Consider the following 17,812-nt stretch of genomic DNA (forward strand, 5'->3'; position numbering starts at 1 on the left):
ATTTAATTCATAATATTTATTTGTACAGTTTTAATACATATTTCAAAATTATTTAATACCAGCAAGAAAAAAACATTTTATAACAAATAGTAGGCATTTTGTAATTATTTTAGGTGAATTTACAAAGATTTTATAATATGTTTCTTAGATTGGACTATTTTGTTACTTTTGAGCACGAGCAGTGCAGTGCGAATAGTCGAGCGGAGAGCTGAACACGGAGAGCTGAACGCGGGCTGAAGCGGCATTGAAGCGGGTGCTTGGTCCCGAACGAAGGCACCGGGACGTAAGCAGCGCAAGCAGGCGGTTAACAACAGTCCTGAGGCTCCTGAGTCTCCACACTCCGCACCGCACCGTGCCAGGAGAGAAGCGGCGAGAAGCGGGAGCCGGGTGCGGGACGGGTGCGGGAGCAGGCCGAGGGGGGGGCCGAGAGCCTTGATGCCCACAGAAATCGCCTGAATCGGCAGAAGCGCCGCGAGCCCCCAGAAAGCGCCAGACGCGCTGTGAGCCCTGAAGCCCCCCGAAAGCCCCTGAACGCCTGAAGCCCAGAAAGCGCCACAAGAAACACTGCACCACATCGCCCAAAAAGCAGAAGCAGGTCAGGTGCAGGTCAGGCGCGGTTCAGGTGTGGGACGGGAGTGGGCTGTGCAAGTAGAGTAGTTGAAGGGCTGAAAGGCGCCCTGAAGAGCCCTGAGGCACAGCGCTACATTCCTCCGGCCGTTGAAAAGTGCCAGAAGTCGAAATCGAAGCACTTGAAGCACTGGAAGTGCTGGAGCTGGCATACGATTCAGAGCTAGGAGCTGAGAGCAGAGGCTGGGCAATAATTCGGACAGCAACACCTGCAGCAATTTGTCCAGCCAACCAGCGAAGGAGCTAAGGAGCGAAGGAGTAGCACCATCCTGCGAGCGAGCAGCAAAACACGAGGTGGCGCCAGAGAGCAGAACCAGCTAAAGGCCTGCCGTTGACCGGCGGATCAGAGGAAATCGAGGAACGGATCGAAGCGGACCGGAGTAAGAGGAAAAGACCTGAAATAACACTCCGATGTGCCAGCGATACGCCAGCACTAAAGTCGCTTGAAGTACCAGTGTAAAGCCCCAAGAACTGGTGGACTCTGAGGCAGGAGACGGCCAACCTGAACGGAAATCTCCAGCAGTAGGATGGTGAGAGGGGCACCTGGGACTCGGGGAAAGGGGTGGTGGTGATTTGAGCGGTCAGTACTACCATTCCCCGCCCCAGCGACCCCCCCAAAGCGCCCTACGCCTCCAAAGAGTATCCACTTAACTATTTATCTCATGCCTAGAGGGATTCTAACACCTCCTTATAGTCCATTATCCTCCTGATAACACGTGGGGTAGCTTAAAATAACCACCCCCCCCGGGAAGGCGGAATAACTACCGCCCCAGGATAAGGAAATGGCTTTTAAGAAATTGAGGTCGCGAACCATCTTCATGAAACAAATGGGAACTGAAGAGGCAATCAGAAAGTCCTCCAATAAATCAGTGAAAAGTGGACGGATAACAAGGACCCCGGCAATAACCAATTACTTTTCCACACCTACCACCAAAGGTCAAATAGAAAGTCAACCGCAAAAAGAAGGAATAAATCCTGATTTGAAGGAGGGTGGAGAAGAAAAACTGGTAGCTTCACAGGACGATTCAGGTGAACAAAACCTAACAAACCCTGAATTCGAACTTGAACAAAAATCAGCCCATCAGTCATAGAGGAATCCCCCCTGGAATCAGACTTATCTGGCCTAACTACTCTGAGTCTATTAAATATCCAACGCAGTACTGACTGTTACAACCTATGTCCAGAAACAATTGTTAAGGAGGATGATAAGAAGCTCGAACCGCATATAAGGCCAGATGAGATACTTACCAGTACACTACAAAAATCCCCGGATCGAGAAGTTGATCTTGAATATTCACCAGACCTCTACATGTTCAAATCTACCAGCTTAACTAATCACAACACTCCTGTGTCAAAGTCACTTTTTACCTTGCAAGAAATTTTAGAGTCTGTCCTCTCACTCTTAGGCCATATTCTGGAGAATTCAGACCAAACCCTTGACGTCCAAATAGGAATACTAAAATTCCTAGTAGAAGAAAAAAGGAAAAAAGACCACACTGAGTCAACAAAAATACAAGAAGTGCCAGTAAACATTCAAGAGGCAATAAGTAACAACAGTACCATCAACATGCTGCAAGTCCAGGGAAAAAGCGATATCGGTACTCAAACGAGAGGAACATCATATTAGGGAACTCGGAATAACCACCAGGAATCAACTATATATTCTCTAAAGAAGCTCTTCAGAGAAGATCCAATTAACACCCATAACCAATATCCTATTTTCACTAACACCAAAAAAAAAACAATAACGTCCAATTCGGTGACTGATCAAGGAAAGAAGGCTAACATCATCCTCGACGGCGAACAAGCGAGGAATACACAAAAAATCAAGAAGAACCAAGAAGGAGCTGGGAAAAAAAGAGGAAAGCCGCAACGAAGAATCAAAAAGAAGAAAGCGCGTAGGCTCAAATTCCAGAAAGCAATAATCCCTCCTGCATCCCAGCAGGAGCAAGAAGAAAGTACGAAAACACCGACTCCCATAAAGGGAATAAATCGAAACATGGCAGTGAACGCAGACAATAAAACTCCTCAACAAAACACTATTTTAAACCCAAGAGCCGAAGAATTTCACCTCAATCCAACAACCACAGGGTTAAGAGAGCGCTTCAAAGGGCCAGAAGACCATGACAAAAAAGCCCCACCCGGGGAAGAAACATTGTCAAAATACTTACAAATAACAGAGCTTTTTCCCACAGATAATGTCCCCCTAAATCGAGGTAGAATTGTTAACCTCTTCCAACGTATTATTCCGTTACAAACCTTAACAAGAAAAGAAATCGATTTAGTAATATTCCCAGATAAAGAAAATACCAAAATAGCGGTGGTAGTATTTTGGTCATCGGTGTTACCAGGGATCATCTTAAGAGAACAGGAGACCTTACACAAATGTGGCTACGATTTGATCCCAACACAGGAAACCACGGTCAACAATCCAAAAAAATGGTTCAAAGGACCCTTATGGAAAAACCCCCATATTCAAAATAAAACTACCTACAGCACAGAAGACTCAGCAACAAATTCAAATTTAAATCAAAATCTAAAGGTCTCAGTAAAGAATGGAGAAAGAGAAGTTTGGAGCCATGATGCAGAAGCAAAGGAAGCAGCAAAAACGCTCCAGTCATGGTCATGGATCTCTGAGTCACTGAACGGTAGGAAAAATGCGAAGTATACGACTCATACCGTTTAGCAACGGCCTTTCGATAACATCTTGGAACATGGCAGGGAAAACTTCAGACAAATTGACGGAAGCCACAAAAAATCGACCGGACATATTGGCATTACAGGAAACCTGGTCAACAAAACCTTTTAACCAGGACGGATACTTTGTTTATGATACCCCAGCGCAGGAAGCCAAACGGGGACACGCTAAGGGAGGGATAGCTATCCTATTAAGGGAAGAGTATCTCTGGGCTCAAGAGATTGTTGATACCAAATCTAAGCAATTCCAGTGTATAAAGATCAGGTTGGAGACTCACCCCTCAGACCCACAAAAAGGTCTATTACTCTTCAATGTATATGTTCCTCCCGGATCAAAGAATGATGTCCAATTTGAGGAAACCTTCGACGCCATTCAGCAAATAATCGAAGCTCAATCTTATTTGCCATACCTGATCATGGGTGATTTCAACGGTAAAATATCAAACACCGAAATCTCCAACTGGGCGAACTGGTACAAAGATGAAGCTCTAGAAATTCCGGTGCCGACATTCCCGATCAGAAGCAGGGCTGACAAAAGGGGGAAAATTTTATTAGCGTCACTTCCAATACTAAATGGAATCATCTTGAACGGGAACGTGGAAGGTGACATCCCTGCATCCCACACAAGACGGGGAAATAGTTCCCTTTCAATCCTAGATTATATGATTTGCAGTTTGGAGTCGTTTGAGTCCACTTCACACTTTCGCACCTATTTTACTGAAAGACCACGCAATCCTGCTATTACACACGCAATGGAAAATAAGAACCTGCTCATCTAGTCATATCATGTTCAAACATAGCACAATAGAGGCAAAAATAAACCAAAGGCGGATCTACTGGAACTCAACCATGTTAGATAAAATAACCACCTTAATTGACACAAACCATCTTTTATCCATAGAATATTCCGCTGATCCAATAACAAACTTTGAATCTATCATCGAGAAACTAAACCAAGCTTTTCAAAACAAACTGCAACAAGCTGCACCAGTAAAGAATATAAATAAAAATAAAAGCTCGAATTCATAAATTGCAAAAAGACTAAATAAACTTATTAGAGCACAATACGTGGACCGTTCAATCTCAAGACAGGCAGAAATTAATAAACTGAAAAATCAACTCAAGCGAGAAAAGCGTCGCTTAAAAAGAATAATGCAGGACAAAAACTGGGTCGACCTACAAATTGCGGCAAAACAGCGCAACCAACAATCTTACTGGTCATTAATCGCAAAGGAAACCGGTACAAAAAAGGCCCTGCATGCCATCCCAGTTCCACCTCAAGAATGGGAAATCTACCTGACAGATTTGTATAGAGCAAATACGAGTAATGAAGAGGCGGACAACACCAGGAATAATAGTGAAGGAAACAATGTTCCGATTGGAACCGCCTCCCCGTTTTCAATAGAAATGCACATCCGAAAGGCAAGATCTATAGGAGCCTCCGGCCCAGACCAAATCAAGGTCCTACAGGCAGACTCCAAGGGTTGGAGTAAGATGCTCTCTCCCCTTTTTAACTTCATCTTCAAAACAGGATCAGTGCCAAAATCCTGGAAGGGGAGTATCATAATACCGATTTTTAAAAAAGGATAAAGACATCAGGCTGGTAACTATCTCCAAATAGCATTACTAGATGCCACGGGGAAAATCTTTGCCGCAGAAGTATTGGACCAACTCACTCGGTTATTGATAACATTGGGATATTACAAACAATCCTCGACAAATACGTTGTAGGAAAATCCCAGCCGGTATACGCAGCATTCATTGATTTTTCAACTTCATTCGACCGAGTAGACAGACCATCTCTCTGGAAAAAACTGAGGAAGCTAAGAATCCCAGAACAATTATTGCAAATCATAATCACACTACATTCGCACACGTGGTGTCAAGTGCAAATGGGGTGTGAAAAGGGCCTGACCAACATAATTCCAACAGCAAATGGACTCAAGCAGGGGTGTCTCCTAGCCCCCTTGTTATTTTCACTTTATCTTAGTGATTTGCCTCAGCACCTGCAACAAGTGCCAAGTCTGCCTCCAAAGATCGCAGCCCAAAACGTTCATGCCCTCTTATATGCAGACATCGTAGTGCTAGATCTCACGCCCTTTGGTCTGCAAAGACTTCTAGATACTCTGAACAAATATACTCAGGAAAACATCTTAATCCCGAATCTCACTAAGACAAAAATAGTTTCCTTCTCAGGAAGAAAAAGAAGCTCCAAATTTTGTTGGAGACTCCGCGGTGGAAAAATAGGAGAGACTGAGGAATACACCTACTTGGGCAGGATTTTCACTAAGACCTTAAAAAACAATTCACAGGTTAATAACCTGATCAGGAAATCCGAGGTGCACGCCGGAGCCCTTCAAAGACTATATGCGGCTTCAGGTAACCAACATTTTTCATCCCTTCTCAAAGTATATAGCACAAAGATTCCTCCAGTTTTATCATTCGCTTTGGAATGTATTCCAATAAAACAGTGGTCATTCCTGGACCAAAAAGAAGGGAAGATACTGAGGAAAATGCTGAAGGTATCACAATCCACTCCGGTACAAGCTCTTCGCCTCGAATTCTCAATCACGAGTTCCTATTCAAGAGCCATCGCAAATGTCATCAGGTGGGCATATAACCTGCTGCACGCAAAGGATGGAACTCTCCGTTCTCTACTCAAAGCCGAGACCTTCGACTGTGATGCTTCGAAACAAGTATTTTTCAGTAACATGTCCACTGCATTTAAACTGGCGGGGATCAATGCTAACTTGTTGCTTACGTGGACCCCATCACAACTGAAACTCTTTTTAAAATGTTTTACTCCCAGACTTAGTTATGATCTTGATTTTTTACACTGCGCCAAACTGACTCTGTATAAAAGCTTCGCGGAAACAATTGCACCTAAGCAAGTGCAACAATACATAGACTTTAATCTCTCGCATGGCGCTAAGAGATCAATCACCCTGTTACGGCTCGGCATTTTACCAGTGCTAACCATAACATCAAGATGGCACCCAAATGGGACTTCATTATGTAACCTCTGCTACGGAGGGGAGCAGGATGTAGAACATCTTTTATTCACATGCCCCAATCCAAAAGTAGTGGCAGCCAGGACAAAACATCTGTATCCTATATACATTTTTGCCATATCACTACCGTAAAGGACTTGATCACTGTATGCAAATGTCCCCCCAATGAATTAGTTTGTTATAACTTTTATACATTTTTAAAACCTTTTTTAGCCTTGTATTAATATGGAATATTCTAAAAGTATTTGTAACTGAATTTTACCGTATTATATTTGTGGTCCTCAGTAGAGTACCAAAACAAATAAAATAAAACTTGAAAAAAAAAAACCTACTTTTGGGTTCTTTCTTTTGTAACCGGGTTAGGTCGTTTTGTGTCATTTGGATGAAGAGCAGCTCGCGGTTGGGAGAGACTTCACGTCGCTTAAGGTAAGGTTTGTTTTATGTGTGTTTTAATGTAGTTTTGAGAGTAGTCTGCTGCTATTTACTGTTGTTAGATGTGAGTGAGTTGTAATTTAGTTTTTGAGAACGATTATTTACGTGTGGTAGCTACTCATACTTTTACCTTGTTTTAGGCTTGTTTAGAGAGTTACTATATCCATGTTTTAAGTATATGTAGTAGGAATATAATGTTAATACTAATGTTAGTAGTTGTTTATGTGTTGTTTTATGTGGGTGGGAATGTCTGTTTTATATGTTTCTGTTCTAGGTGCTCGCCATATCGGAAGTTGCGTTTTTTTTTTAAGGAAGTGTTTGTTGGTTTTATTAACTAATGGATTTCAAACACTTCTTTAAAGTTTTCGGTTTTCCTGGAGCGTTTCTTCTATTTTTAACTATTTTTCGGGATTTTTATGGTTATTCGACGGATCTTCATTGGATGGATTGTCGAATTTTGTTACAGTTTTATTTTGTCATTTTTTTTGGGTTAACTTTTCACTAACTGGATTATTTTGGTGGAGAAGGATGTTACTGGATTTGCTAAATGATTGGTAAGTTATTTATATCTTATTTTTTGTGGGTGGGTAATGTAAATATTATTATTGCATTGTTTTATAGTTCTTATTTTTAAGTAATGTGTGCATATATATGTAATTAATTATTATATATATTGCATACATTAAAGAGTTTCAAAAATAAAGATTCAAATGTTATTTTGAATGTTTAGGTTTCATTTTTAGGGACTGGTTTGGTGTTGAGATTTATTCAGAGTAGTGTTTTGGCAATTATGTTTAAGTATTCAATGCCTTTTGTACTAGGATATAACTTTACTTGTTCTTCTAGGTATTTGTGCATTTGCTTGTTTTGTTGTGATGTTTTAGGGACTAGTTCAGTTATGGATTGCTCCATTCTGAATTCCTGGTAGCTTTGTTCTTTTTGTAGGCATTTAATAAAATGTTCTAAACTTGGTTTTGTTCTGCCAGTTGATTGTATAAAGTGGTAAGAGAATGGAGTTTGGTCCTTGGACGGGGGGCAGCTGGACCCAATATAGCAGTACAAAAAACAATTCGCTAGCCCTCCCAATTATTTCGTCTCGCTAACCGCTTATGAGACTAACAAACAAAAGGCCAGGTCAATTTGTTTGTATGGGTAATACAATTTAACCCTTTTATTCATATATTTTTTAATTGAAATGTATCAATTTCAATTAAAAAATATATGAATAAAAGGGTTAAATTGTATTACCCATACAAACAAATTGACCTGGCCTTTTGTTTGTTAGTCTCATAAGCGGTTAGCGAGACGAAATAATTGGGAGGGCTAGCGAATTGTTTTTTGTACAGTTGATTGTATAAAGGCATTGTGCCAACCTTCTACTGCGTTGTTAGTTTTAGATTCACCATTTAAGGTGCTTCTGTAAACGTTCCACCAGGGTATTAGGAATTTAGGGTTTCTTCTGTGGCCAGATCTATGGAGTCTGCCTACCCAGGTGTCTTCAAAGTAGTCCAAAAATGGACTCAACTTTGCTTCATTTTGTTTATAGAAGGTGCTGTCTATTAGAATGTTGTAGTGTTCTGCTACGTCTGTTTCCGGAACATAAGACTGTGCTATGAGTTTTTTAATTTGATATGCAAAAGATGAGTTAGTTGCATATTCTACACTTAAGGTAGTTTTTTGTAGATGTCTCCATAGACACTGGTTTAAATGGTAGTAGCAGCCTTGAATGCAGGTATGGGGGTGGATTTTTAGGATGGTTGAAAGCATTGCTTGCTCAAAATCTAGGATTATTTTTTCAGGAGAATAGTCATTTGTTTTTTGTTTAATTATATTTAATAATTCCATATATGTGGCATTATTTTTATTTGGTAGTAGTGCATACAGTAGTGGTATGTTGCAGTTTTGGTATAGGCCATGTACAGTGTATAATTGGAAAAACGGTTTGGGACAGATGTTAAAAGTCCCATCCATCATCCAATATTGGCTTTGCTGAAGTTTTAATAGGTTCATATTTGTTCCATAAATTATATGTTTTTTATCATTGTTTTCATTGTCGTAAATGTTAAATGGTTGTTTGTTTAACGTTATAATTTGGTTGGCATTTAAACTGATATCACTATATGTTCTTGGAGGTGGTGTGGTAGTAGTAGTTGCTCTTTTTGTTCGTGCTATAGTTCTTTTTAGTGCAAGAATATTTGGCATCTGTGTTGTGGCAGTTTTAGGGATTTTGGGAATTTCTTCTTTTAATATGACGTTGGTTTGTTTTTGGGAACCTGTGCTTGCCTCTTTTATATTTTCGAATGCTGTTCTAACTTCAATTTCTGTTACGTTTGGTGGATGGTTGTGTTCCCTAGTATAAAGTACAGTTGCTTCTCTCGCTGTTGCCCTTCCATAACACTTGTTGGAATAATATTTGCAACATTTCCAATTTACTTTCATTCCATATTGTTTTTCTTGGGTATAAGTGTAACCCATGTAGCAGAGTAATAGCTTTCCTTTCTGGCTGGTTACAAATTCTGCTCCTTCAGTCATTTTGTTGTTTGTAAATCTACAAGAGATATATTTAATAGTTAATTAAAAGGAAATGTTAGTTTTTAATCCTAAGTAAGTGAACAATAGTCTTGTATATACTTACTTGTTTTTGAAATCTGTGAAATATTTTGATATGCTTTATTCTTTCGTTGTGGACTGTGTTTTCTGATGTTGTTTGATCTGTTAGGAAAAAAGTAAATTACAATGTTATTACTTGAATTTGTGTATATTTTGAGTTTCAGTGCCAATTTTTGCTATAAAATTGGCTACTAATAAGTGTAGGATTGTTATAAAAATTGTGAAGATACTTATTTAGTTTTAGGTAGGGTTTTGGAGTAGAGTTGTCTGTTCTTTCTTAGTAGAGTATATTGTAGTGTTATCTGAAAAAAATAAGTAGATATGTGTTAGAAAAGTCACCATGTTTGTAGGTTTTAAACATTTTACCAGTTACTTTAGTGCTTTAATATACTTACTTAGTGAGTTGTATCTTTGGTATTCGGATTTTGGAGATCTGTATTTTGTCAGTATAGTTTTCTGTAGTGTTAGCTGGGAAAAAAAATAGATAATTGTTATTAATTAGAACAAGTGCTATTTTTTGTTGTTTTTACCAGTTAATTTAGTGTTTGGATATACTTAGTTTGTTAGTTTTATTTTTGATATTGGAGTTTTGTTCTCTGTTCTTTTTTAGTGTAGTTTTCTGTAGTTGGATCTGGATAAATAAAGTCGATATGTGTTATAAATGTTAACGTATGTTTTTGTTTAGAACATTTTACAAGTTAATTTACTGTTAGAATATACTTGTATATTTGTATATATTGTATATTTGTTGTATCTTTGGTTTTCGGATATTGTTCGCTGTTTTTTGTCTGTAGACTTTTCTGTAGTACAGTCTACCTGGATGACATTACTGTCTTCAGCTCCAGCTGGAATGACTACCTGTACCACCTCAAAGAAGTGCTACAGGCCCTGTAACAGGCAAGCCTATCAAGGGCTATAAGAGACAGATTGGGCAGGGTTCAGTAGTGTATTTGGGTGACCAGGTTGGTGGAGGCCAGGTACAATCCCTCCAGCCCAAGATGCAAATTGTTATTGCTCGGGAACCTCCCAAGACCAAGACGAGAGCCTTCTTAGACCTCACTGGATATTATAGGAGATTTGTCAAGGATTGTGGCACCATTGTTGCCTCCTTGAATTAGCTGACTTCCAAGAATCTGCCAAAGAAGGTTATCTGGACAGAGGTGTGCCAAAAAACCTTTGACACCGTGACGGAAGCCATGTATTCAGCAACAGTACTTAAGGCACCTGACTTCACTAAGGAATTCCTTGTGCAAAAAGATGCATCAGAGCATGGTATTGATGCTATTCTGTCACAGTAAAAGGATGAGGGCCTGGACCAACCTGTAACCTACATCAGTGGGCATCTACTACCCAGGGGACAGAGGTAGAGAGCAATTAAAAGGGAAGCATATGCAGTGGTCTGGGCACTGTAGCAAAAGAGGCCATGCCTATTTGGGACTCATTTCTAGATTCAGACATACCACAGACCCCTCAGATGGCTGATGCAAATGTGGATGAGAATCCTAGACTGATAAAGTGGTGCATCTTCCTAAAGGGTATAGTCTTAACGGTTGTATATCGCTCTGGGACTGATCACACCAGTGCTGATGTTATTGTTATGTAAACTTGTATAGCGCACAGCTGCCCCAGCGAAGGGGCATTCTGGCACTGGTAGCAGTGTCAGAAGAGAGCAGGGGCTAGACCGTCGGAAACAAATGAGTTTTGATGGCCTTGCGGAAGGGTGGTAGGCAGTCTACCTAGGTGTTTCCATCTTAACAAGAACACCCCATGGAGTGGGTAAGTCTCCCCACCTTCTACTGGTGGGTACTAATATTTCAAATAACCATCTTTTTGCATGTTATCCCCTCAGAATATTTCCGTGACTCTTTTTACTGGCTTCAGAACTGGTTGGGTAGTACTCTTGGAAACATATGATGAGTTAGTTCTGGATTTTATGACAGAAAAACTTGTGGGTTTTTCAGAGAGCCTCGAATTGTTACACAATACCTGTGATTAGGAAAAAACTGCATTTTATAGATCTGTTTTTGAAATATCAGCAGCTAAGAGTTCAGAGTTGAGAGCATTTTTCATTAGTTGGGTCAATGGTGACACCCTGATCAGAGATGCTGAAAGATTGGTTGTGAGAAAGTGGGTGACGATGTTTGCTTGGTGAAAATAGCAGTTGAAGGTTCTTGTGATTTGAGTTGCTGGGGTGCCTAAGGGATCTTTACGGCCAAAGACTACGCATTGCCTCTGACGTTAATAGAAAGAAAACTCATATGGAAACGGTGATCCAGTGACCAGAATTCATACTTTGTCCTCATTCAAGTATAGTGAGTTCATCTAACTAGTTCATCTTTTCATGTATAAGCTTTATGGCTTTCAAGACTGAGCATCTTTGTGTTATTCTGCTGCATAATTACAGAATGTTTAGAGAAGCAAACATTGGTTCACACTCTAGCAGGCATCTAAAAGTAGCTACATTAAAGACCTAACAATCCCTTTAATATTTTTCCAGCTTGTTGTTGAAAAGTGTTTTTGTAGAGACTAAAATCATTTTCAGGTATGTTGTGGCACTTGGTACTCACACCCATGATTTAAATAGAGACTTTAACAATGGCAAGAAAGAATATAGAACATTTACTTCTTAAATGTGAGGTTCTCCATCATTGGAATCATTATTGAATTCACAAATCCTAAATTGCTAGGCCTGAGTGATAGATCCCAGCATGGTTGTCCTTCCTGAGACAAAGCTAGATAAATAAGAATGAATCAATACAGTATGTACTTTGTGATCATATTTATTTAATTTGAAAGGACTGTAATGTGCTAACTTTTTATGAATCACTTTTAACATGAGGCACGTATACAAATATCGGAGAGAAGAGTAATTCCATGGTCACTTGTAAACTGTGAAAAAATTACGAGATTTAACCAGTTCCTTGAAAATCCCTGTCTAAAGGCTTAGAAACTGGAGCGATTTATTTCTTTAGTAAGCACTTCAGCAAATGGAGCCAGATAAAAAGTTACTTATCATCAGTAACAATATTTCTGGTGGACCCCTATTCACCCCGCAAATTCTTCACCTTATGAATTTTTCTTCCATGTGTCAGACTAGTATGGAAAAATGTTTCTCCAGCAATATCTTTCTAATTCTGTCATGTGGCTTCAGTTGAGACTCTGCCTCCGGACATGACAGCATTGGAATATATTAGGCACCAACCAGTGCAGTGGCATCAGTTTTGTGCTCTACTATGACACTGAGAGAACAATAAATGTTAGAAAAAAAGCTCATAACACGTTTCTATACCATGGGATATTATTAGGCATGGAACTAACTTATCAAAGGAGAAAAGAGGGCACTGATAAATTTGCAGGAATATTATGTATCCACCAGAAATACTGTTACTTGAGGTAAGTAACTCTTGTGTCTAAAGAATAAATCTTCCTGTAGATTCTATCTTTATAAATGAGTTCCAAAGCAATGGGATTCAATAGTGCCTGTTAGCCAAGTAAGTCATACAACGCACAGGGGCGTAACAGAGGCCCCTGCAGCCCCCGCGGTGCGGGGGGGGGGGGGGCCGTCAGCACCACACTTCTGCTGGGGAGCTCTAGATTGAGGCCAGAGGGGGCCCCTTCACGTACCCAGCAGGGGGGCCCCCTCAAGGTTCGTTACGCCACTGACAACGCAGCCAAGACCAAATACAAATCAGTGTATGCCTGATATTGATTTTAACCTTGCACTGTTTTAGCCATTAGTTTGCTGCACTTTGCTATGTTTTATTGAATTTGAAATTGAAATTCTGTCACGACTCACCATAGTCTCTGCTCAGTGTAGAAATAGCGCGTTTGGCGTTCAGCGGGGCTTGATAGGTGCTGATTGGCTGTTGGGAAACAAATCAGCAACCCAATTGGTTGGGCTCTGGAGAGATGGCAGGCTTCGCCTACATAAAAGCATGCATGGCGTGACCATGACGGTAATGTGATATTGATTTTAACCTTGCACTGTTTTAGCCATTAGTTTGCAGCACTTTGCTATGTTTAATTTAATTTGAAATTGAAAATCTGTTATGACTCACCGTAGTCTCTGCTCAGTGTAGGAATAGCACGTACAGCGTGGCTCGCTGGGTTCTGATTGGCTGTTGGGGAACCAATCAGCAACACGATTGTTCGGGGGCTGGCGAGAGGGCAGGCTTCGCCTACATAAGGGCACGTATAGCGGTCCGGCAGGGGCCAGTGGACAGTTACTATGCCCTTTTCATCTCCTATGACAGGAAAGATCTGTTGGCTCTGAACCGGGAGACTCATATTATATCAATCACACTTATGACATCTCTAAAAGGAAGAGGGCTACTGAGTCCTCCCAGAGAGGGAGATCCAGAGAGTGGTTGTCAGGTCAGCCTCCACCTGGACAATATTGTCACTAGTCATCCTTGTAGTGGAAGAGAGCGGTCAGGCTGACATTCAGGTTATATACCTGAATACGAGCTCTTTGGCAATGCACCAAGATGACATTTTCCACCTCCTGGAGTCTCAGTCGCCATGTTTGTTGCTATTAACGGAGACGTGGCTCACGGAGGAATCATCCTCTGATATACTGTCAGCACTACCTAGTGAGTAATATATATTGGCAGCTAATAGGGAAACGAAGATGGGGGGGGGGGTTGCAGCTATAATTAAAAAGTCCCTCCTGTTTACTAAGCTGTCCTCACTGGATTTACCAGTGGCAGAAACATTAGTTATTCATTTGAAAGCCGCAACTTCGGCCGTTGTGTGCATTCTTGTATATAGACCTCCTTACCATATGCAGGAGGTTGCTAAGGCCATTGCTTAGGCCATAGCCCCTCTAATGGTAGATCATGCTGATGTTCTCCTGATTGGGGATTTAAACTAATGGCCAAAGGATGAAAACGGGGGGCACCAAGCCTCTGACCTCACAGCGACATGACATGAACCTGGAACAATTATTGAATCTCCCAACCCAAATTAAAGGCCACATACTGGATCAAATCTGGACTTCGAAATTCCCTGTGCAGAATTGGAGCATCGCCCGTTTGGGTGTTCAGACCATCATCTGATATCCTTTTCTGTAGCTCGGCCAAAGGAGATAAGCCCGCGAGTGGCCCAACTATTTCATGTAGGTACTGGCCTGGGTGAATCTCACGGACTTCTGTCGGGACCAAGGGAAATCTTTACCTGTTCCAGGGGAGGACATTGAAGGATTTGAGCAAAATGTCTCAAATTGGCTGAAGGGGGCTAATAACATCCACGCTCGCAGCCATAGTACCAGCAAGACGAGAAGCATGAGGGTAATTAATGGTTCTCCGAAGATCTGAAAATGGCGAAACTCAACCTCCGACGTGCAGAAAGGAAATGGTGGTCTGAAGCTTTGCCAGATCTGAGATACAGATATCCCCAACAGCTCAAAGTGTACAAGTCACTGGTAAGGCAAACCAAAGTAAACTACTTTACGAGCAAAGTCTTGAAGGCCCCAAATAAATCCAAGGAGATATTCAGGATTGTTAATGAACTATCTAACCTAGGCCGGGTGACTCTTCCAGTCACACCCTCGCAGAGTTTGTGTGATACCCTCAATGCCTTTTTTGTGAATAAGATTGAGGCTATAATAAAGAGCATCCTTCTTAGTTCTTCCGCTATCAATCCTTCAGCAGGTGACATGAACAGCCACATGATTACCTATTTTCCTAATGTTTCCCAAGACAATCTTATGGAGTTGATGGTGAAAGTCAAGTCAGGATCACCCAACGACATTTGTACCCCATAGGTTCTAAAAGTGATAGCTACCTCTTGTGGAGACAGTCTTCTGCAATTCCTTAACCACTGCATTGTCTCTGGCCTGGTACCTAGATTTCTTTAAGAAAGCAGTCATCGTACCCTCCTCAAGAAAGTGGGGGCAGACCCTTCTGACATGAAGAACTTTCGCCCTGTGTCTCTTCTTCCGTACTTAGCTAAAATCCTGGAGGCCCATGTTGCCCATCATCTCTGTGCCTTCATAGAGAAGTCAGAGTTGTTGGACCCCTGTCGGGTGGGGTTTCGACCCGCACACTCCACCGAAGCAGTGGTCACGTCTGTGATCGACAAAATGCTCAGGGAGGTGGACAAGGGGAACACACAAGCTCTGGTGTTACTTGACTTGTCAGCGGCTTTTGACACGGTCGCCCACTCATTGTTGGCTGACAGGGTCAGGGCCGCTGGGCTACGGGGTGGCGCATTTAACTGGATGATCTCTTTTTTGAAGGGTAGATCCCCATCGGTAAGGCTATTCCCTTACACCTCTACGGAGGTCAAGTTGAGTTGTGGAGTGCCTCAGGGATCCTCTCGTCCTCCCCATTTGTTCAGTATCTATATTCATCCTTTGGTCAGCTCTCTTAAGAAGATGGGAGTGAATATCTTCAATTACGCTGACGATATGCAACTGTTGTTTGCGATCAATGATAGCGTCCCGGCCAGGCAACATTTTCAAAACACCATGCTGTTCATCCGTGATTGGATGAACGATAACCATCTGAAACTAAACTCGGATTAAACCGAGATAGTCCTCGCCAAGAATAGGATTGGCTGCTGGAATCCCACGTGGTGGCCCAGTGAGATGAGCTCTCCCCCACTCCTAAAAAGGCAGTAAAAATCCTGGGGGTGAATATTGATGAGGATCTCTTACTTAAACAGCAGGTCAGTGCAGTGACATCGGCCTGTTTTCTGCAACTGCGCCGGAAAAAAGATTAGAAAATTCCTTACGAGGGAGACCCTGATCCAAGTTATCATTGCTCTGGTTATGTCCAGAATTGATTATGCAAACTCTCTCTATCTTAACCTCCCAAAATTCCTTTTGCGCAAGCTTCAGTTAATTCAAAATCAGACCACCAGGCTGATAGTTCACCCGCCCAGAAAGGGGCTACATCTTGCAGGTGACTAAGGACCATCACTGGCTGCCAGTCGGGGGCCACATCTTGCAGGTGACTAAGGACCATAACTGGCTGCCAGTCGCACTGAGATTCAGGTTCAAGGTATGCTGTATGGCGTTTAAGGCGTTATATTTGTGCTGGATCACTGACAGAATATCGAGGAGCAAAATATCGGCCTGCCAAAATATCGAGGAAAAAAAATAGAATGCCAGAATATCGACTTCCTATCTACAAACAGGTAAGTACAAAAATATTGAAGCCAAAATATTGTTGTAAATAATATAAGCATGGGCGGATTTTGCGGATTTGCGGATCGTGGATCCGCAAAATCGGCGGATTTTGCGAATTTGCGGATCCGCGGATTTGGGGCGGGGCTTCCATGCGAGTGCACATGCCTCTTGTGTGTTTAAAAGGTCTGAGAAAGATCAGTTCAGCAGATGAAGAGAAAGTAGCCCCTGGTCACAAGAACAGCACGGGTATTGTTCTCGTGAAAGTCAAGGATGCAAAGGCCTCTATCCAGCATCACAGCTGATGTTCCACTGTAGATTTGGGATGAAGGCACACCTGCCCAGCCTCGACGACGCTCACGATTGTTTTTGGGCTAATGAATAAGTCACTGAATTTGAGCTTCAACTAGTTCGAGCGACCATGTGTGTGTTACTATGCAATCGCCCCGAAGGGCGCAGGGGTCCCTGAGTGAACTGTCCATCATAGTGGGTAAATGGCGGGAAGACGGTGCACACCGCGAGTGTGTGAGCGGGACCAAACGTGCGGGGCTTCAATGCGAGTTCACATGCCTCTTGTGTGTATAAAAGGTCAGAGAAAGATCAGTTCAGCAGATGAAGAGAAAGAAGCCCCTGGTCACAAGAACAGCACAGGTATTGCGCTAGTGAAAGTCAAGGATGCAAAGGCCTCTATCCAGCATCACAGCTGATGTTCCACAGTAGATTTGGGAAAGGAAATTACACCAGCCTGGCCTGTTGTAACTATTTTACGATGGCGCCAGCAAGCTGCCAGCGCCATCCTAAAATAGTTACTAAATTAGCTTCAACAGGAAACTCTAATAGATAAAATCGAGCACCTGCTTTATTTTATATATTAGACCTTCCTGTTGAAGCTAACTTAGTAACTATTTTAGGATGGCGCTGGCAGCTTGCCGGCGCCATCGTAAAATAGTTACAACAGGCCAGGCTTTAACTTTTGCCCCCGGATCCGCCGCTCGCGGATTTGCGAATTCTCGGTAAATTCGCGGATCGCAAATTTACCGAAAATTCGCAAAATCCGCGAGCGGAACGGATTTTGAGCTCATACTTAAAATAATATAGTTTGTTAAAATATCGAATTTTTTAAATATCTTAAAAGTAATGTAAAATTAATGAAATAATAAATATAATTAAGTAAACATACATAAACATACTTAAATAACCTTAAAATTAATAAATAATGAATGTAATAATAAAAGAAACATGCATTGCGGTTTATATATATATATATATATATATACATATATACATATATACATATATATATACA

This window comes from Lissotriton vulgaris, chromosome 1_1, assembly GCF_964263255.1.
Source record: "Lissotriton vulgaris chromosome 1_1, aLisVul1.2, whole genome shotgun sequence".
Lineage (NCBI taxonomy): Eukaryota > Metazoa > Chordata > Amphibia > Caudata > Salamandridae > Lissotriton > Lissotriton vulgaris.